This window comes from Lutra lutra, chromosome 1 (assembly GCF_902655055.1).
Source record: "Lutra lutra chromosome 1, mLutLut1.2, whole genome shotgun sequence".
Taxonomy (NCBI): domain Eukaryota; kingdom Metazoa; phylum Chordata; class Mammalia; order Carnivora; family Mustelidae; genus Lutra; species Lutra lutra.
Window position 1 is genome coordinate 7,220,002 of NC_062278.1, and position 22,619 is coordinate 7,242,620.

Here is a 22,619-nt window from a genome sequence, read left to right on the forward strand (position 1 = left end):
GAGAGCCCAGAAATAGACCCTCAACTCTATGGTCAACTCATCTTCGACAAAGCAGGAAAGAATGTCCAATGGAAAAAAGACAGCCTCTTCAATAAATGGTGTTGGGAAAATTGGACAGCCACATGCAGAAAAATGAAATTGGATCATTTCCTTACACCACACACGAAAATAGACTCAAAATGGATGAAGGATCTCAATGTGAGAAAGGAATCCATCAAAATCCTCGAGGAGAACACAGGCAGCAACCTCTTCGACCTCAGCCGCAGCAACATCTTCCTAGGAACATCACCAAAGGCAAGGGAAGCAAGGGCAAAAATGAACTATTGGGATTTTATCAAGATCAAAAGCTTTTGCACAGCAAAGGAAACAGTGAACAAAACCAAAAGACAACTGACAGAATGGGAGAAGATATTGGCAAATGACATATCAGATAAAGGGCTAGTGTCCAAAATCTATAAAGAACTTAGCAAACTCAACACCCAAAGAACAAAGAATCCAATCAAGAAATGGGCAGAGGACATGAACAGACCTTTCTGCAAAGAAGACATCCAGATGGCCAACAGACACATGAAAAAGTGCTCCATATCACTCGGCATCAGGGAAATACAAATCAAAACCACCATGAGATATCACCTCACACCAGTCAGAATGGCTAAAATTAACAAGTCAGGAAATGACAGATGCTGGCGAGGATGCGGAGAAAGGGGAACCCTCCTACACTGTTGGTGGGAATGCAAGCTGGTGCAACCACTCTGGAAAACAGCATGGAGGTTCCTCAAAATGTTGAAAATAGAACTACCCTATGACCCAGCAATTGCACTGCTGGGTATTTACCCTAAAGATACAAACGTGTTGATCCGAAGGGGCACGTGCACCCAAATGTTTATAGCAGCAATGTCTACAATAGCCAAACTATGGAAAGAACCTAGATGTCCATCAACAGACGAATGGATAAAGAAGATGTGGTCCTTATACACAATGGAATACTATGCAGCCATCAAAAGAAATGAAATCTTGCCATTTGCGACGACATGGATGGAACTAGAGGGTATCATGCTTAGCGAAATAAGTCAATCGGAGAAAGACAACTATCCTATGATCTCCCTGATATGAGGGAGAGGAGATGCAACATGGGGGGTTAAGGGGGTAGGAGAAGAGTAAATGAAACAAGATGGGATTGGGAGGGAGACAAACCGTAAGTGACTCTTAATCTCACAAAACAAACTGAGGGTTGATGGGGGGAGGGGGGTTGGGGGAGGGGGGATGGGGTTATGGATATTGGGGAGGGTATGTGCTATGGTGAGTGCTGTGAAGTGTGTAAACCTGGCGATTCGCAGACCTGTACCCCTGGGGATAAAAATATATGTTTATAAAAAATAAAATTAAAAAAAAAAAAGAAAAAAAATCAGCAAATTTTACTGCATGTGTATTTAGAAATACTAATCTATTGATAGTTTTTTATCTGCTTGCTTCTTACTTGTTACAAAATTTAATGTCAAATTACATCACACACCTAAATTATTATTTTGCATTTTATGCAAGGCTTTTGTAAACATTCTGAATTATTGAATAAATTGATTTATCAATATCATTCTTTAAGTTAATTCCTCATTTTTAAAATAGTTTTAGATTTTCAGAATAGAACACTGAGTAGGGAGTACAGAGTTCCCATAAAACCCTCGATTAGAGTACCCCCCTAATCGTAATACAATTAACACAGTGTATTAATGTGGTACATTTGTTATAGTTGATTAAAGTTTCTAGTTTATATTATGTTTCACACTGGGTTTTTTATAGTTCTAGTTGTCCATATGTGCATGGTCACACTGTCATACATAAGAGTTTCATTAAAGCCATGAAAATCTGCACAACCTACTCCTCCCTCCCTGCCCCTCACCCTCAAACCTCCAGCAGTCATTGATCTTTTCATAATTTTTATACTTTTGTCTTATCCAGAGTGTCATATAATTGGACTCATTCACTATGTAACATTTCCAAACTGCCATTTTCACTTAGCAATATGCATTTAAGTTTTCCTCATGTCTGTGGCTTCACAGCATAGTTTTCTGAACAATGTTCAATTGTATAGATGAGCCACAACTATCCAACCACATCTTGAAGGACATTTTGGTTTCTACAAGTTTGGGAAATTGTGAATAGAACTGCTATCAACATTCAGTGTGCCGGTTTTTGTGTGAACATAAGTTTTCAACCTCTGAGTCTGATTACTTGATCATATGGTAGGTCTATATTTAACTTTCTAACAACTGACAAACCGAAGTGACAAACCAACTGCCAAAGTGGCTGTACCATTTGGCATCACTGCCAAGAATGACTGAGAGTTCCTGTTGCTCCACATTCTGGACAGATATGTTACTGTTAGTTTGGGTTTTATTTAGTCATTTTAATAGTTGGGTGGTGATCAACTAGCACATTGTACTAGAAGAAAGGTCTGACTATGGTATCTGTACTTGATTGTTTTGAAGATTTATTTGAGAGAGAGAGAGAGCATGATCAGGGTGAGGGGCAGAGGAAGAGAGAGAGAATCTCAAGCAGACTCCCTGCCAAGCACAGATATCCCCACACTGGGCTCGATCTCACAAACCTGAGATCATGACCTGAAGCAAAACCAAGAGTCAGACACTCAACTGACTGAGCCATCCAGGCACCCTGGTATCTGTACTTTAAAAAAAATTTTTTTTTTAATTTGAATAGAGTTGACACAATGTTACATTAGTTTCGGGTGTACAACTTAGTGATTCAACTTCTCTATATGTTATGTTGTGTTCACCAGAAGAGTAGCTACCATCTGTCCCCATACCTTTTTAAGATATAGTGGAAAGGGTGTTTTATTCCAAGTTAAAGTCCTTTGTGATGATTGCAAATAATTGGTTATATACTAACATCATGGGAGACAGAGGTTTGGGTGTTTCCATTTCATACTTTTTCAAAAGGTTTTGTAGCCACAGTTCATTAATGGTTTAATGGATGAGAAAACTAATGACATGACCCTGCAAATAACCATTGATGCTGTTGACAAAAGCTCTTAGAGGACTTAAATCCTATCTGAATACAAGTGGGGAAATGACTGCATGGCCTCTGCTGAGAGCACTGAAGACGTCTGATAGCATCACGATTGAGATTATGACCAGGAACCCAAGCACTCCTGGATCCTACCTTGCCAGACACCCCTCCTCCCAAAGAAGCTATTCACCAAGAAAAATAGCAGATGAAAGTCAGAGAGTATCATGTGGTTAACAGCTACTCAACTCTTCCTGATGACCTGGTGTGAAGTTTGTGCTGGAGGTTTGGAGGATCACATATCTGCAAGTCCACACATCTGCCCAGACATGTTCATGGGTTGGGCCCAGGATGCAGAATGACCACCCAGGTCCAGTTCATCTCTGCCTTTTGTTTGTCTTTCCCCTACATCAGCTTCATTCTCCATGAGGCTTTCTGCTGGAGGAGCCTGCATATTCAAGTGTGCACCCCACCTGCTTAGCAACCACAGAAGAGAGTGTTCATTCTCTCATGAGTGTCCAGGGATAACTCTGATCTAGTCTGATTTGGATCACATGCTCATTTCCAAATCTATCTCTGGACAGGAGTGTGGAACACGCATGTGTCTCCAGACCAGGAAGTGGGTCAAGACACACTTAGAGTCACAAGGACAGGGGGTGGAGAAAGAACAGTTCCCCAGAAGAAAAATGGTGCAGTACCACCAAAACAATGGGAAAAGGGGAACAGGAAAAGACAACAGGTATCCACTATACCCCCATATCTAATCCTTGGAAATAGCATGCTTGGGCATGCAAGAGACAGGAAGAGAAGAGAGAAACAGAGAGGCATAGTAAGCACCCAGTAAATGGTTATTAAAGGTATGAGGCTCTTTCTTGGTTCTGGTGCTTGGCCTGTACCACTACATTCATCAGGTTATATAGAGCTCACTGCCCATGACTGTCCCTTTCACTTAACCTTGAACATTTTATAGGCAGGGATGTGTTTTTATCATCTCTAGACACTTCACATGGAAACTGATCTTAGTAGGTACTCAACAAATGTTGTGGAGTTAATTTTCAAGGAGACGTAGGGTCTACCTGAAATACCCTTCAAGATGTCTGCCTTAATACAGATAATTATCCAGGGGAAAGTCAGCATACCTGAGTTCTCTCTCAAAACACAAGCCAAAGGACATCTTAGTACAATGTGACCTTGCATTATTTTTTAGGCTTGTTTTCCTAACGCAGCTCCAGTCTGAAATGTTATCTTGTGAATAAGATGGCATGGCTCAGATGAGGCAGGGCGGGCTTGGGCATCAGATGCCCTCAAAGCACAGCATCACCAGTCAATTCTATGGGGAGAAAACCAAAACAAAACAATAAAATCGATTGGTGGACTGAACTGATTGGAACTTTCACTCACAAAACAAAACCTGTTGCTCCATTTGCTAATGGCTCATGTTCATGTTAATCTCCACCTATGTTTCGTGCCTTTTTTGATCATGTCCTGTGTGTTGCCCCCCACTCTATCTATGCTACAAATTCAGTCCCGTCATCATAGCTGTTTCTTTCTCTTACTTGAGAAGCTTACATGACTTCACTCTTTTATTTTCTCATGCCTAATTTAATTTTTTCCATTTTTTTCCAATTAGTTTTGTGCTCCTTCCATGAGCCATACTTCTGAGCATAATGAGTAGGAAACAAGACTTTGTTTGTCAAGTACTCTTTTGACGCCCAGAACTTTGGTAGATAAGTATCATCTATATTTCCATGGGTGGAAGCACTATTGTAGGTTTTGGGGCAGAGGAGGACACTGGAAATAGAATCAGAAGATCAATGGACCCAATTGCCACAAGGAAGACCAGGTTCCAGGAGTGTGATCAAGGCAGATGTAGGTGGATTTGTGAGTGGATGGAAAATATTCCAAAAGGGAGTGGCTATTTCCTCAGCTGTTGTTCCTTCCAACAGTTATTGGTCTTACCTGGAAGAAGATGTTGCAATGGACAGGGCATGTGACAAAATTCCAGTGAATTTCCACATGAGCAAATCAAGGTACCATTTGAGAGTTCCGGTTGGGCAGAGGAAGGTTGTTTCATTCCCTTAGGCAGGACTCAGGGGTGACAGAGCCCAAATGTGCCCCCAGGACACATGGTGGTTTTTCTCAGAGTTACCAAGCTATCTATCTCGCTTTCATGAGCCTGGCCAGAAAGATCTCCAGGACTTCTCTATAAAAGGTGAGGTCACTGCAAACAGCTGATGTCATTTGTTGTGGCTGCAGCCCCCTCCACTTTGTAAAGAGGGCAAGCAGGTTTCTCTTCCATCTGAAGAGGTGTCTGTTTATACAGCATGATCCTAAATAAGAAACTGGTGAAGAAAGCTTGAGCAGACCCTTTCACTGAGCAGACCTGCTCAGAGCTTATAACTATGAATGTCCAGGTCTTTTTCAGTATTATCATCTCCTCTTCTACTTTTACAGAGCATGCCTAAAGTGGTAAGTCCAGCACAAAGTTCAGAGAAGACTTAAATGTTCAGTTCTATTGGTTTATCCTTTAAAATGGCTGCCATATTGGCATACAGTATGCAAAAATTCCTATATTTTCCATTAACAGGAGCTGCTGTGACTGGAGGGCACCACTGACCTAGAGACAGAGGGTGATATATGCCAACCAACCAACCAACAGCAGGAAAAGTAGGATACAGAAGACTTTTTTCCATTGGGGTATACATGGAATGGACTATAGATTCTACCACACAAAAATAGACTTTTCCTACAAAAGTTGCTATAGCTCATTTTTGGGTAAAACTAAACTTGCTTTCCAAGAAGCAATACTTTAGACCCAGGCCAGGAGCTCAACCTGAAGCAAAAGGTCCTTTTAAGTGGGGAGCCAATTTCTCCCAAGGGGACAGGTTGTTGTTGTTGTTGTTGTTGTTGTTGTTGTTTCCTGCCCAACTTTAAAATTTATACATGCAGAGATACAACACATATTGCTCTAGCTGAACTCAACATGTTCATCAGCCCTCATTTCTTTTGATCATAGAGGCAAAATAATCTTGACTTTTCTAGGCTGTTCAGTCAGTTCTGGGCAAATGCACAAACAATTCAAAGTTGCAAGTACTTAATCAACAGCTGTACATCATCAGACCTGTTTTGATGAGAATATACTATTTTCCAAGAGATCTACTATACCATCAGGCAACTTTGCACAACTGTGCACACTCCAGCAAGGAAGGAAGAGCTAAGTGATGTGCTTGGGTGGGGTTGGGAAGGCTGCTTGCAGAAGCTCACACAGGGGAAGAAGGGAGCAGAGGAGCAAAAGGAGGTGAATATGGAGTAGAATTAGAATTGTTTCCCCTAATTTACCACAAAAAAAAACATTAAGTGTCAAGATTGGCCTCTTATAAATGAATTAAAGAAAAAAGTAAACCAAGTTTCCTTAAACAAGAAATGAATGGGTACATTCTAGAAGAATAACAAGGATGGGAATCTACTCAGTTTAGACGGTGATCTAGAAACTTTTGGAACAAGTGTGTTGATTCTGAGACTCTTGCTGGAAATGACAAGGATGCTAATTAGCAATGTCCAGGATGACTTGTCCTCCCAGAAGTCCTCTGGTCAGGTTTCCTCCTCCAGTGTCAGAGAGAGGCACCAGCAAAGGGCTGGGATTTGTTCTTCCAGTTCTGGTGGGGAGCCATGGAAGATCACACAGCAGAAAGGATAGTAGACTCAGAGCTGTGAAACCACTTCTGTGGTCAGGACACAGAGCATCTGTGTGGCCATAGTCTACAGTTTAGAGTCAAGGGCAGAGTAAAAGTAAGAAGGGAACTGAAGCTCAAAAGAAAGCAAACTTAAACCACAACAAGCTAAAAGTTAATGCTAAACATAACTGGAAGTCATTAAAGGGGTTCCATCAAGACAACAATGGATCCGATTTGGGTATTAAGAGTCTCATGAGGAAGAGGACAAAAGAATGGAAAAGGGACATTCTTTCACAAGCATTTCTAGTGGAGGATAAAAAGGCTTAAATTTCCAATTGGATATGGGAGTATGATTGAAGAAGGGGAATCAAGGGGGTCCCCTTCTCCTGATGTGCATAGGGTATGGCATGACACCATGCACTGAAATGGGGCATGGAAAGCTGAGTAAGTTGAGGGGGTGGAGAGAGAAAAGGGGAGATGGGATTGGTAGAGGACGAAGGGGGTGGGGGTGGAGAAGGAGCACTATCTGTGACCCAAGTTCCTTCCCCCCCCCACAATGTGTACATGGGAAGCAGTGAGGCAAGGATGGTTCATTTTGAAAGAAACAATTTCAGTACCTTGTTACCTTCCTGCTCTTCCTGCTCTTTCCTCTGAGGAAGGATGGAGGGAGCTGAAACATGAAGTTCACAAGGCCATATTTACCAGTGGGCAGGGTCTCTTGGCCTCAAAGGTAAGTTTCTTCCTTCTCCTCCTCATCAGTGCACCAGCCTTCTGTTTGCCTGTCTCCCCTGGTCCTGTTTCCTTGAAGCTATGGGAATGCCTGCATCTGGGTGCGTGCACCAGAGTGCCAAAGAAGGATGCACATGGCATAGGGGCCTTATTTAGTTTTAATAACTAAAAATGTATTCATTTTTGTTTGTTGTAACAAATTACCACAACCTGGATGACTCAAAACAACTGAAATTATTCTCTCTCAGTTCTGGAGGCCAGATGTCTAAAATCAGGATCCCTGGGCCATAATCAAAGTGTCAGCAGGGCTGTGCCCCAGGGACTTTAAGGGTGAGTCTGTTCCTGGCTTCTACCCTCTGGTGGCTGCTGGCATTCCCTGACTTGTGGCCACAGCACCACAATTACTAGGCCAACATCTTAGAATCTCTATCTGCCTGTCTTCAGGTCACCTTCTCTGTGACTTGTCCAAACTCTCTGTACCTCCTTCTTATAGAGCATGCATGTGATGACATTTCTGACTTGCCTGGATAATCCAGGAAATTCTGCCTGTCTCAAGATCCTTAATTTAATGGCATCTGCAAGGATGCTTTTTTACCATTTAAGGTCACATTCACAGGTTCCAGAGATCAGGACATAGATGTCTTTTGGCAAGCCATTTTACCGTCTCCCCCAAAACCCCTACTCTGAGCACAGGTTGAACCTGTGTCCCCATCAAAGTTTCCCAGAAGCCATGCATTTGAGTGGGTGCCTGGCATTTGTCTAACCATTAATATAATATTCTGGTCTGCATTTGGAAAACATCCTTTGTCTATGTACTACATTGACCTGAATACTAGAAGGAAGGAAGAGTCTCAGGCCTAAAATTCTTTATCTTAAACTCCTTGACTCAACCATGGAAAGTTCTATCTATTACAAGTGGCCACTGGCTGTGAATGAAGTTGGTGCTGAGAACTTTCAGATCATTGGTACTCTCATAGGATCTGTATGATAAGAACTGACAACTTAAAGACCATTTCTAGGATTGTTTTCAAATTACAAATCAGCTTAAACTTTCACTCCCCTGGCCTAGAAATGAATTTTTCCAGAACAAGGCCCTTTTGTATTGTGAGGGCTACATTTAGTACAGAAACAAACTTCCCCTAATTAGGTTAGAAAAGAAGTCCAAGTAGATTTACTACAAAGAGCCTGGTAACAGTTATGGAAGAGCCAAGCCAAACTTCAATTATGCACAGTCTTTTTTGTACTCCATGAAAGCCAGGTGATAGACTAAGGCTGCTAGTCATAAATTATTTGCTAGTGATATTCTCACTGCCAACTCTTTCCACTTGTTTGTGAAGCCTTTGTCCTATCTCACAACTTTCTGACTTCCATGGCACACATCTGAGTGTCTCTGTTTGGAATTAGTAGGACAATCGCTTGTGACATCTCTTTCCCTCCGATCCTTCCATCAGAGAACTTCCAGTCAACCAGGCCAGTGGTTTTTAATTTTAATTTTTGACATTTGTCTGAATTTGGGGGGCGGTAAAAAATGCAGAGCATAAAATTTACCATCTTAACCATTTCTAAGTGTACATTTCAGTAGTGTTAAGTATAGTCACACTGTTGTGCAACCAATCTCCAGAACTTTTTCATCTTGTAAAACTAAGTCTGTACCCACTAAACAGCAACTGCTCACTCTGACCCCTTCCCTTCCATCCTGGCAGGCACCACTCTACTTTCTGTCTCTATAACTTAACTGTTCTAGATACTTCATTTGAGTGGAATCAGTATTTGTCCTTCTGTGACTGACTTATTTTACTCAGGACCATGCCCTCAAGGTTCGTCCACATTAGAGCAGATGTCACAACTTCCTTTCTTTTTAAGCTGAATAGGACTCCATTGTATGGACAGACCACATCTTTATCTATTCATCGATCTATGGACACTTGGGTTGCTTCTGTCTCTTGCTTATTGTGAATGGTGCTACCATAACCATGGGTGGACACACATCTATTTGAGTTCCTGTGTTCAGTTCATTTAGGTACTTACTTTAAAGTAGAATTGCTGGATCGTATGGTAACTGTCTAATTTTTGAAGATCTGACAGACTTTCCCACAGAGGCTGCACCATTTTACAGTCCCACCAACCTTGTCCAAGGGTTCCAATGTTAGCACATCATCTTCAACATTCAGTATTCTCCGGGGGTTGTTTTGTTTTGTCTTGAGAGTAGCATCCTATGGAGTGCGAGGTGATATCTCACTGTGGTTTTGATTTGCTTTTTCTTTATGATCAGTGATATTAAGCACCTTTTCATGTGCTTATTGCCATTTGGCATCTTTGGAGAAACGTCTGTTCAAATCCTTGGCCTGTCTTTTAACTGGGTTATTTGGAGGCTTTTGTTGTTGGGTTGTAGTTCTTTATATATTATCTAGCGTATGATTTGTAGATATTTTGTTCCATACTTTAGATCGTGTTTCATTCTGTGGAGTGTGTCCTTCGATGCACAGAAGTTTGATTTTGTTCTAATTCATCTGGTTTTATTTTTGTTGCTTGTGGTTCTGATGTCCAGACAGTGCTTTCTTTTAAGACTTTATTTTTTTAGAGAAGTTTTGAGTTCACAGCAAAACTGAGAAATTTCCCACATACCTCCTCCTCCTACATATACACAGATTTCCCCAGTATCCATGAATGGTATATTTGTTACAATTGATGAATCAACATTGAAATATCATAATTATCCTGAGTCCATAGTTTACATTAGAGTTCACTCTTGGTGCTGTACATTTTATGGGTTTTGCAAAACGTGCAATGACATGTATCCATCATTTAGTATCTCACAGGGTTTTTTCAATTCAGTGAAAATCCTCTGTGCTTCATCTGTCCACTCTTCCCCACTCCCCAACCCCTGGCAACCACTGTTCTTTTTACTGTCTCCATAGATTTGCCTTTTCCACAGTGTCGTATATTGGGAATCATACAGTACGTAGCCTTCTCAGGTTGGCTTTAGCAATATGCATTTAAGTTTCCTCTGTGTGTTTGCACGGCTTGATGGCTCACTTCTTTTTAGTGCTGAATGATATTCCATTGTCTGGATGTAGCACAACTTATTAACCTAGCCCCCTCCTAAAGGACATCTTGGTTGCTTTCAAGTGTTGGTGAAAAGTTGCTCTAAACATCCAGGTGCAGATTCCTTTGTGAACCTAAATCATCAACTCCTTTGGGTCCTTACCAAGTAACAAGAATGATGCATCCTATAGTAACAGTATGTTTAGTATTAAATAAGAAATAAATAAAACAATAACTGTCTTCCAGAGTGGCTGTATCATTTTGCATTCCCAGCAACAAGTAAAAATTCCTGTTGCTCCACATCCTTACCAGCATTTGGTGTTGTCAGTGTTCTGAGTCTTTGACAGTCTGATAAACATACAGTGGTATCTCATTATTGTCTTTTTTAAAGATTTTATTTATTTGAGAGAGAGACAATTTGAGTGAGGGGAGGGAGAGGGGTGAGGTACAGGAACAAGCTTGCTTTCCCACCAACAGTGCACCAGAGTTCCTTTTTCTCCACACCCTTGCCAACACTTGCTATTTCTTGTCTTTTTTATTCAAAGAGTTCTTTGTATATTTTAGATAACAGTCAGATATGTCTTTGCAAATATTTTCTCCCAGTCTGTGGCTTACCTTCTAAATCTTTTGATACTATATTTCATAGAGTTTTCAATTTAATAAAGCCCAGCTTATCGATTCTTTATCACATAGATCATGCTTCTGGTGGTATATCTAAAGTCCTCACCATACCCAGGCCAGTGCTTTTTACAGTGTATTTTGCATACAACTCAAGTGTGGACCTTGCCAAATGCACATTCTGATTGAGAAGATCACATATAGGGACCGGGATTTAGTATTTCTAACAGGCTCCCAAATGACGCTGATGCTATTCAATGCCATAGATGACACTTTATCGGCTGGGTTCAAGGAAGAAGACAAGTCCCACTAACACTATTAACCGTAAGTTATTAAGTACTTGCCATTCTTCAGATACTGGGCTATAAGCCCTTGACAAATAAAACAGTTCCCTTAATGCTCACAACTCTGTAAGGGTGATATTTTATTTAGCCAGGACTTTTTTTATTTTTAGTGTCCAATGTTAGAAACCCAACCAAAATTAATACCAACAAAAAAGGAATTTTGAAGAAACACATTAAGAGGGAAATCTGGAGGATGTGAGGGCAATCTGGCTATGACATTTGTCACCCCATTGACTGCCAGGGTTGATTCAGCTGATCTGGCTGGCTAAGCAGGTGACCCCTTTGCCCCTCACTGCTCCATGTGCATCCCTCCCAAGGCTGTGTGCACGGTTGAAAAGGACAACCTTCCCTGATAGAGGAGGACCGTTCTTTGGTCGAGGGTATACAAGGAGCTGCACTCCACTGCTGGAACCTCCAAACAAGCTCTCAAGAGGGAAGTCTGGGGGCAAATGTGGCTTTGGGGATGATGACAAGGGACACGGTCTCTCCTGGAGTGTCCTGAGCCTGGTATCCCTTCCCCTCTTCTCCTCCCACTTACATTTAACTCTCTTCGGTTTATTCTCTCCTACTCCAGACTGGCTTTCCCCTATGTAAGATGAAACACAGCTTCAGCAGCTACCTTTAGATCTTGATGCAAGGAGAAAGACAATGTTGGCCTCTGTCTTTAGAATAAATAAGACCCCAGAGAAGGATTCTGATTGCCCTCACTCAAGTCAATTTCCCAGCTGTGGGCTGCTCTGCATGGCTTAGAAAGTGGGTCACTATTGCTCGTCAAGCCTGGGCCAGAGATGTGGAGCTGGTGAATGGTAACCCCTCCATCATCAGATGGCATTGAACCATTCCCCAAAGAAAGAGACACCTAGCAGACAAAACAACAGAAACCAACAACACAGTCAGCATCTCTACTTCAACAATGAGAAAACTGAGATTGGCAAAGTTTCAACAACCTGTCCAAGTTATACATCTACTAAGAGAAAGACCGAGGTTTTCCCAAAGTGCTGTTCAGACATGCCCTGGAGGGCCTGGGAAACCAAGCCTACCTCTCACTTGCTAGGTTATGCTGACATGGCATTGTAGGCTGGTCACTGAGACACGAATCTGACTCTGGCTCTGTTAGAGAAATAGTATTTTCAACTACAACCAAAGGGCCTCACTACTGTACCACATATTTTATTGAATGAGCTTATCTTGGCCTCCTGCAAGCAGTATTGAGAACAGAAAATCCCTCTCCTCTCCCCTGTTGATAAAGGACCTGACATTGGAGCCATGTGGAAGAGAGATGAATGTATAATAGGACAGAGATTCAGGGGTACATGAACAGGGACTCTGGACAGCACAGTGAAGAAGGCTTAGAACCACACTCATGGATCTCGAAGCTACTCTCCCAATAAAGAGGAGCAAAGGGGGTTGGAGAGAGAAGGGGGCTTTCTAACTATACTAGGACTACAGCAAGGTCAGTGACACAGCACCTGAAGCACAAAGGTAAGTAGGAGATTACCACTGTCTTGACCAGCTATCTGCCCCACTCATTCCTAAGATAGCAGTTCAAAGTCCCTTCCTCACAGGGAACCTTTTTGACCCTCCAAATTATACCAGCCTCTCTCATCATACCCCGTGAGCTTCTTGCACATTAAGATCACAGTTTATAACAACATACCACATGGTTCTTCATGAATGACTGTCTCCTCCACGAAACTGTAAGTTCTGGGAGAGTACATCTGTCCCCCATTCTGTGCCCAGTATCTCAAATGCTGAGTACATAGTAGGTGTTCAGTTGATAAATATGGAATTATTAATTATTCTTAAAGGATTGTCCTAAGAGATTTTCAACTAAGTAGAATTTTTAAAGTGCAGAATGTGGTACTTTTAAAAGTAACTGCATAGAAATATAAACCAAATGACTGTAAAGGTGATTGATGAGTGTTAGAATTGGGGCACGTTATTTTGATACTCTAATGTTTTCTAATTTTTAATCACTCTGTCTTCAATAATGTCTGCCCTCCTTAAACTTTAATTAAGCTTGCAAGACAAAACAAATGAAGGTGTCAAGAGTAAAGGTAAAAATCAGCCCAGCAGAAGGTGGGAATAATGGAGTTGGGGAGGACATGTTTCAAGGGAGCTGGCAGACAAGGACGGAGGCATACAAAATAAGCCACTCACTCCCAGCTCAGTCAAGCAATCCTGATCACATTGTGCGTCCCAGACTCCTTACCATCTTCAGAATTGGCTGGGACAAATAGCACAGTCCACCAACTCTCCAAAGCTCTTTCCACACTGCATGGTTTGCTGTATTAATATATATTTCTATTTCTTGTCATAAAAACACAAAACTTGTGTTGACAACAGATTTTCCTCCATCAAGTTCTGGATAGTGAGAAATCTAACAAAATGTGGGAAACGTATCTCTACAACATATTTTGAATCCACACCCTGGTTTCCTTTCTTACTTCCTCATTGCCTGAGACCTGAATCATTCTGGAAAGTAACCAACTCATGTTCAGCTTCCAGCTTCTCTTCATCTGGATTTCAGTAAACTCTTAATAAAAAGACTTTCTTTTAAGGGTACCTGGGTGGCTTAGTCCATTAAGCATCCAACCCATGATTTCGGCTCAGGTCATGAGATCAAGCCCTGGGTCAGGTTCCATGCTTAGTGGGGGTCTGTTCCCTTTCCTTCTGCCCCTACCCCTATTCACACTTTCTCCCACCCCCCAAATAAATAAATAAATAAATAAACTCTTAAATAAATAAATATCATATTAACAATTCACCACACTGCTATGACTTGCCTAGCAAGTTCAAGGGAGAAAAGATGTGTGCATGAGGGAATCCCATACACTGATTTGGACAGGACGCACAGATGCAAAGCCTATTTGTGATGAGGAAAACTGACTCCATGTTTCCTGTCTGAATATTGATGGCTTTCAAGCTTTACCCTCCTCTTCCCCTGTGCCCTCATGTGAACATTCTCCGAGAAAGCCTAAGGACTTCCTTTGTTGGTGGAAGCCATTGCCCCCACATTAAAAGCCCAGCCTGGTCTCCTTCCCTTGCTCTCTCAAGCCACTTGGAGCCTACTTTAAGAGGCCTGGCCTGCTGTCCAAAGACTTCAGTTATGTGAGCTATATACCTTTTCCATACCCTCTCTATATGTGTGTGTGGCATCATCAGTTTGAACATTTGAAAACAAACTTCAGGTAGGTTCCATCTGCAGGAGACCAGAATGCTGTTTGATTGGGATTCCTTGGCAAACTGCCATGGATAGAGGGAAGCCACAGGAACTGAGGGTTCTTGGGGTCTACAGGAAGAGTCAGTGATGAGTCCTGAGAAGGAAAGGACTGCATCTGCACCAAGGGAATTGCTTCGAACGGAAGCAATCTCTGAACAAAGCTTGCTAAAGAAAGGCACTAGCTTTCCACAAACTGTGCAGATTCAGAGGACACGATGCTGGCCTCCAGCAGTGCCTGGTAAGGAAGATTATTTCTTCCTCCTTTTTCACTGTTCTCTCCCCACTCTTCATTGTCTGTGGGGCGGGGCATGCCAAATGTTTTGGAAATGAGGAGGGAGAATCATAGAGAAGAGAATCCATCCAACCTCTCCCCCCGACTCCGCCCAAGTTGAAAGTTTTCTGCTCACTAAGACCTCCTACATAAATACGTACCTTGAATGGAGGGTGGACATGGAGACTCTTATGTGAAACTCATCCTTCTAAAATACAAAATTGAAACTGGACTAAAAGTGACTATAGGGTTTTTTAATACCTGAGATTGACCAGAAATATACAATGGCCTAAGTTTTCCTCTAAGGGCAAGGGAAAATAAGCAAAGTTGAAGGGGTAGAGGGAAAACAAATGAAATTGTCCCTTGTTTCTTCAACATTCTGGTTACAGTAATAGATAACCACTGCCACCACCATTCCCCAAAGTGAAAAAGGAAACATTTCATGGCAGTTCCACTGATCGTCTGGACTCTGACATCAGCAGACCACAGAGATTGATCTAGAAAGTGTATGGTCCTCTCAGAACACTCTGGAAGTAAGGCCCAATTACTTTACAGCCTAATTATAGTCAGTGAAGTGATTCTAGAGAAACAATTCCAAATCATCACAGGCCACTCAAGACCTGCAGTTACCTGGTTTCACCTGTCAATTTAGGACACACCTTGGAGCCATCCAAGATTACATTACAAAAGTTTGCCTAAATATATATAAGAATGTGTCCTTTGGGTTAGGGATTGAGGTTTCACTGATGAATCTGGCAAAGCTTCAGACAAACTAGTAAATTTGGTGGGTTTGCCCAATAGCCACTGATACGAAGTTTCCAGGTTTGGCAGTGGATTTCAAAGGTCTATGTGCCGTCATCCTCAACCACCCTACACCATCTACTCATCCAGCTTATGGCTGAACATTGTGCCTCTCACACAACACTTTCAGACTAGGGCAACTCCAGTCTCTTCATTCCCCATTTGGTGGAGCAAAATCCACCTCCATCCTGCACCCATTAGCTCTGGTTCTAACTCTGTGGCCACAGGTAACAGCCTGATTTTCCTTCCTTGAGGAAGCTCTAGCTGTGTGAAAGCAGATATCAGCCTCAGTATGTCTTTTATTCTTCCTCATAGGATCTGGTTTTAGCTTCCTCACTAACCCAAAGACCCTCCTATAATATGTTCCACTTTCTCTAAGCCTGTGCAAATAAGCTGTGAGCTCCATGCTCCAAAAACATGGTGTGGACTCTAGCCAAGAACAGGGAGAATTGCTCCAAATTCTTCCTCCTTTTAAAAATATCTATCACTGGAGCAGGAGTGTACAAAAATACCTTGGATATATTGCAGATTCAGTTCCAGACCACTCTAATAAACGATATACAACAATAAAGCCAGTCAAATTAATTCTTTTTTGTTTCCCAGTGTTTACAAAAGTTATATTTTCACAACACTGTACTCTATTAAGTGCAGTAGCATGCATAGCAGTAATGGCCACAGTCGCCGAACTGTGGAAGGAGCCAAGATGCCCCTCAACAGACGAATGGATAAAGAAGATATGGCCCATATATACAATGGAATATTACTCAGCCATCGGAAAGGATGAATACCCAACATTTGCATCAACATGGATGGAACTGGAGGAGATTATGCTAAGTGAATTAAGTCAAGCAGAGAAAGACAATTACTATATGTTTCACCTATTTGTGGAAGATAAGGAATAGTATGGAGGACATTGGGAGAGGGAAGGGGAAAATGAAGCTGGTGATATCAGAGGGGGAGATGAACCATGAACTCCAAGAATCAAAATAAGGAGCTTTTGCGGGGAGGAATGAGTGAGCCCAGTGATGGATATTAAAGAGGGTAAGTATTGCATAGAGCACTGGGTGTTATACACAATGAATCATGGAGCACTACTTCAAAAACTATTGATGTGGGGTGCCTGGGTGGCTTAGTGGGTTAAGTCTCTGCCTTTGGGTCCGGTCATGATCCCAGGGTCCTGGGATCGAGCCCCACATCGGGCTTTCTGCTCAGCAGGAGGCTTGCTTCCCCCTCTCTCTCTGCCTGCTTGTAATCTCTCTCTCTCTCTGTCAAATAAATAAATAAAATCTTTAAAAAAAACTATTGATGTACTGTATGGTGACTAACAATGCATAATAAAAATAAAAATATTTTATTGCTAAAACAAAACAAAACAAAACAAAACTAACCATCATCTGAGCTCTCAGCAAGTCATAATACTTTTGCTGGTGGAGAGTCTGGCCCCAGTGCTGAGAGCTGCTGACTGCTCAGAGTGGTGGTTGATGAAAGCTGGGGTGGCTGTGGCAATTTCTTAGAACAACACAATGAAGTTTGCCCATCAATTGACTCTTCCGTTCACAAATGATTTCTTTGTAGCACACAGTGTTTTATAGCATTTTACCCACAGAATGTCTTTGAAAACTGGAGTCAATCCTCTCAAACCCTCCAGCTGCTTTATCAACTAATTTTACGTAATATTCTAAATCCTTTGTTGTCATTTCAACAATCTTCACATCATCTCCACCAACAGTAGATTCCATCCCAGAAAACCACTTCCTTTGCTCATCCATAAGAAGCAATTCCTCAACTGGTCAGGTTTTATCATGAAATTGCAGCAATTCAATCCCATTTTTAGGTTGCACTGCTGATTCTAGTCCTCTTGCTGTTTCTACCACAGCCGCAGTGACTTTCCCCACTGAGGTCTTGAACCTCTCAAAGTCATCCATGAGGAAGGGAATAAATTTTCTCCAAATTCCTGTGAGCATTGATATTCGACCTCTTCCCAAGAATCTTGCATGTTCTTAATGGCATCTAGAATGGTGAATCCTTTCCAGAAGGTTTTCAGTCTGCTTCGCCCAGATTCAGCATAGGGACCACTGTCTATAACAGCTATTGCCTCTCAAAATGTATTTCTTAAATAATAAGACTGGAAAGTTGAAATTACTCCTTGATCTATGGGCTACAAAAGGGGTGTTGTATTAGCTGATGTGAAAACAACATTCATCTCACTGTCCATCTCCATCAGAGTTCTTGGGTGACCTGGTGCATTGCCAGTGAGTAATAGGTCTCAACAGTGGGCTTAAAATGTTCAGTAAACCATGCTGCAAATAGCTGAGCTGTCATATAGGCTTTGTTGTTTCATTTATCTCAGGCTGAGTAGATTTAGCATAAATTTTTAAGGGCCCTAGGATTTTCAGAGTGGTCAATATGCATTAGCTTCAATTTAATGTTACCAGTTGCATTAGCCCCTAACAAGACAGTCAGCCTGTCTTTTGAGGCTTTGAAGACAAACACTGAGTTCTCCTCTCCAGCTATGAAACTCCTAGATGACTCTTCCAATAGAAGGTTGTTTTGTCTACACTGGAAATCTGTTGTTCAGTGTATCCATCTTCATGAACTTTCTTAGCTAGATCTTCTGGATCACTTGCTTTGCAACTTCAACACAAGCATTTGCTGCTTCACCTTGCACTTTCATGTTTTGGACACAGGTGCTTTCCTTTAACCTCATGAACCAACCTCTGTGAGCTTTAGACTTTTCTTCTGCAGCTTCCTTACCTCACTCAGACTTCATAAAATTGAAGAGAATTGGGGCCTTGCTCTGGATTAAACTCAAGCTTAAGGATATGCAGTTGGTTTGATCTTCTATCCAGACCACTCAAACTTTCTCCATATCAGCAATAGGGCTATTTTTCTTTCTTGTTATTTGTGTGTTTACTGAAGTAGCACTTTTCATTTCCTTCAAGAATTTCTCCTTTGTATTCACAACTTGTCTTAAATCTATGGATGCAAAAAGACTTAGCTTTAGGCCTATCTCGTCTTTCAACACGTTTTCCTCACTGAACTTAATCATGATTAACGGTTGATTTGAAGTAAGAGATGTGTAATTCTTCCTTTCACTTGAACACTTAGTGGCCACTGTAGGGTCATTAATTGGCCCAATTTCAATATTTTTGTGTCTCAGGGAATAAGAAGGCCTAAGGAGAGGGAGAGAGAGGGGGAATGGCTAGTTGGAGGAGTCAGGACACACACAACATTAAATATTAAGTTCACCACTTTACACGGATGTGGTCTGTAGTGCTCCAAAGAATTACCATACCAACATCAATGATCACAGATCACCAAAATGAATATAATAATGATGAAAAAGTTTGAAACAGTGTGAGAATTATCTAAATGTGACATAGAGACACAAAGTGAGCAAATGCTTTTGGAAAAATAACACCAACAGAATTGGCTCAATGCAGGGTTGCCACAAACCTTCAATCTGAAAAAAACACACTATCTGCAGTAAAGTGAAGCTTGACAAAATGAGATATGCCTGCACACATATGATGTTGTGTAGTGATTTATGATTTACAAAACGCTTCCCATAGGCCATTTCTAGCTTTTATAGTAGAATCAATATCAGCAATGCAACATGTTTGTACATACAACATTGTGCAGTGATTTATAGTTTACAAAACACTTTCTCATATGCTGTCTGGCATATATGGCAGCCAATTTATAGTAGACTCACTTGAAAAATGTTAATCGTTACAACCTCTCATCCTTTTTGTAAATGTTGATACTGAAAATCTCCCCTTTCCATTTTGCATAGGGACTCTGAGTGCAGTTTGTTAAGAAGTTAACGATGTGACATCTAATTTTGCAAGTTTCCAATCATTTGGGGTTGTCAGGATTCTCACAGGCATCTCCTCTTCCAATTCTGCATGCATATTGATCACTGAAAGATAGCAGAGTCTTAGAGTTAAGACTAGGCAATGAAATCAGAAAAACTGGGTTCAAGTTTTGACTCCCCTTTGTGATCTTGGAGGTATTTCATTTCTTTGCCTCTGTTTTCCTTATATAAGAACGGGTTCATTATAAGACCTATCTCGTGTGGGATTTAACTGAGTGCATCTGTTCACCGCTTAGCACAAAGCCTGGTAGATGGCTAGTGCTTGTTACTTGTAGTTATTCTTGTTGGTAGTGATGATATTTTGGATGTCATTGATTTCTGTTCCCAGAGGGCTAGTTGACAATGTCAAAGACAAGCACTGCAGCACACAGAGAGAAAATTTCCCTATGGAGACATTGATTCACTTACTAGTTATTAAACATAAAAACTAACTTCCCTAATTTATTTTTAAATGACCTACCTTTTATATTTCTCTCATCTACAAGGTTAGTATAATGTCTTCTTTTTCAACCTTTTGAAAAATTTCAAATGTTCTATTTTTATCATAAATTCATAACCTACTAATGAAATCCTAAAATAAAGCTATTCTACAAATTGGTTTTTTATTATGACAAACAAAATGGAGTTTCAGTCCGTTATTGATTATTTGGTCCAAAATGTGTTTATCAAAACATGAACATGGAAATGAGTGAAGGGAGAATGAATTCATTCTTCGATCTAGCTGCCAGTATTCTGCACACACTCTTGAGCAAGCTTTTCCTGGTTGGAATGATGACTTAAAAATCCATGTCCTCACACTGCAGATCAAACCAGAATTTTTTTAAAAATTATAGTGGCCCGAACGAAGTGCAACTGACATGCAAATTGTCTGACAAGGAATGTAACCAAGAAGTCTCTCCACCCAAACATGGAGAAGTAACAATAAGGACGTATACTCACTTACCATGCTCATAGGCAGGAAACCACCACTGACCACATGAACACAGGAAAGAGACAAGTCCAGACATCCAGACCAGAAGATGCCTAGGGTCACAGTGTGTGTTCACAGTATAGACGACACAGTGAAGCCCAGACAGCTCCTTCTGCACCGAAATTGTTGACCATCCTAAGTCTAGAAAACTCGCAATGCTCTGACACAGCTGCCATTAGGCACAGCATTTACCAGAAAGTTAGGGGGATTGTGGCCCTAAAGTTGAACTGACATATTGTCCCTTTATTTTACCAGAGGTGCTGATTTCTCTCTGTTCAGCTCCACACAGCTGATGTGACAATAGCATCTAGACTGAATGATGTAAATACTTGCAGTCAAACTATTTTAGAAGTCTGTTCCAGAACACAGACATCAGTGTTGACTTCATTTGCATTTGTGTCGCCATCATTTCTTACAACAGCTCCTCTCTGGTACCTCAATCCTGGAGGTCATAACAGCTCCCTACTGTTGTTGCTCCAAAGTGTCTCTCTGTCCCTCAGCATGTCCTTTAACTTGCCTGTAGCTTTGTCAATCAATAGCTGACTAAAATGTCCTCAGTTGACCCACCTGAGCATCTGCTCTCTTCTACGACTCTGACTGATACAGCTCCCCTTTCTTTTTCTTTTAATAATACAGAATAAAGAAAGAGGAAGAACAAAATAATTGGAAGGCATGAAAAAACTCAGTTTCATTAGGAACCTCACAATGTGGGGTTGATCACTAAAGATGATGATAATCTTGACAAGGAGGACCTGTTGAGTTGTGGCTCAGTTATCATACTCAGGCTATCACATATATAAAAGCATATACTGGAAATAGGAAACATTCTTTCACAGTGCAGATGAGTGCCAGAAATTTGAGGCAGGTGTTTCAAATCAGGTAATTGTATTCAAGAGTGAGAGATAGAAAACCTGAGACTTTTCACAAGTGCTCTGCAAAATGGATGCAGAGAGAGGTATTACAGGAATCTAAAAGTAAACCTAGGTGTCAATAAAGCCTATTTAGTTTAGGTAACAGTAAATTCCTGTGTTGATTTCTTAGGTTCAACGAATGCACCATGCTAATGTGAGAGGCTGTCATTGGGGGAGGCTAAAACTGGGTGAGCCATCTCCAAGGTAAGGCTCCATACAGTCTGGGCAATTTTTTGGTAAATCTAAAAGTACTTCAAATTTTAAAAATTTCTTTGTGACAAAAAACTAAGTCTATGGACATAAAAAACTTACACTTTTAACAATTTTCATTATAAATCATTTAACTTACACTCACACACTGATGTCTAAGGAAACAGAGTATTCTGAACAAAATTTTGTTTTCAGAAAGGTCATTCTGGGGGTGCCTGGGTGGCTCAGTCAGTTAAGTGTCCAACTTTGGTATTGGCTCAACCATGATCTCAGGGTTGTGGGATGGAGCCCCATGTTGGGCTTCATGCTCAATGTAGAGTTGGCTTGAGATTCTCTCTCTCCCTCTCCCTCTGCCTCTGACCCTCCCCACCCACCCCACCTCCTGTGTGTGCACACGTGCATGCTCTCTCTCTGTGTCTCAAATAAATAAATACATAAAATCTTTTCTTTCTTTTCTTTATTTTTTTTATGAGATCCACCAATCTTTTTTCCCCCTGCTTTACTTTTAGGCTACTTTTCAGGTTTTATATGATAAACATGTATTATTCTTATAAGGAAATAAAGATGTTACAGTTTAGGATAAAATCCATTTTCGTTTTAGTTCCAAAAACCCTAACAGCTTCTGATGGGTTAGTGAGTTCCATCACTGGGAACACCTCCATCCCCATCTGCCCTGTCATCCTACCATGTAAGGTCATCATCACCTGTTGCCTGGAAGTTCGTTCTCGAGTACAAAGTTTCTATCTCAGAGGCCAGGAGCAGCTGGCTCTCCACACTCAAGGGAATCAAATGTCCTGTTTCTTCCCCCACCTCAGTCCCACAGTCTATTCCACAGACCACAGTAAAAGCATGATGCCACCTTGGATGAGGGTAGGTGGAATCCTGTCCTCAGCCTTGCCACAGCAGCTGGCATCCCGCTTATTCC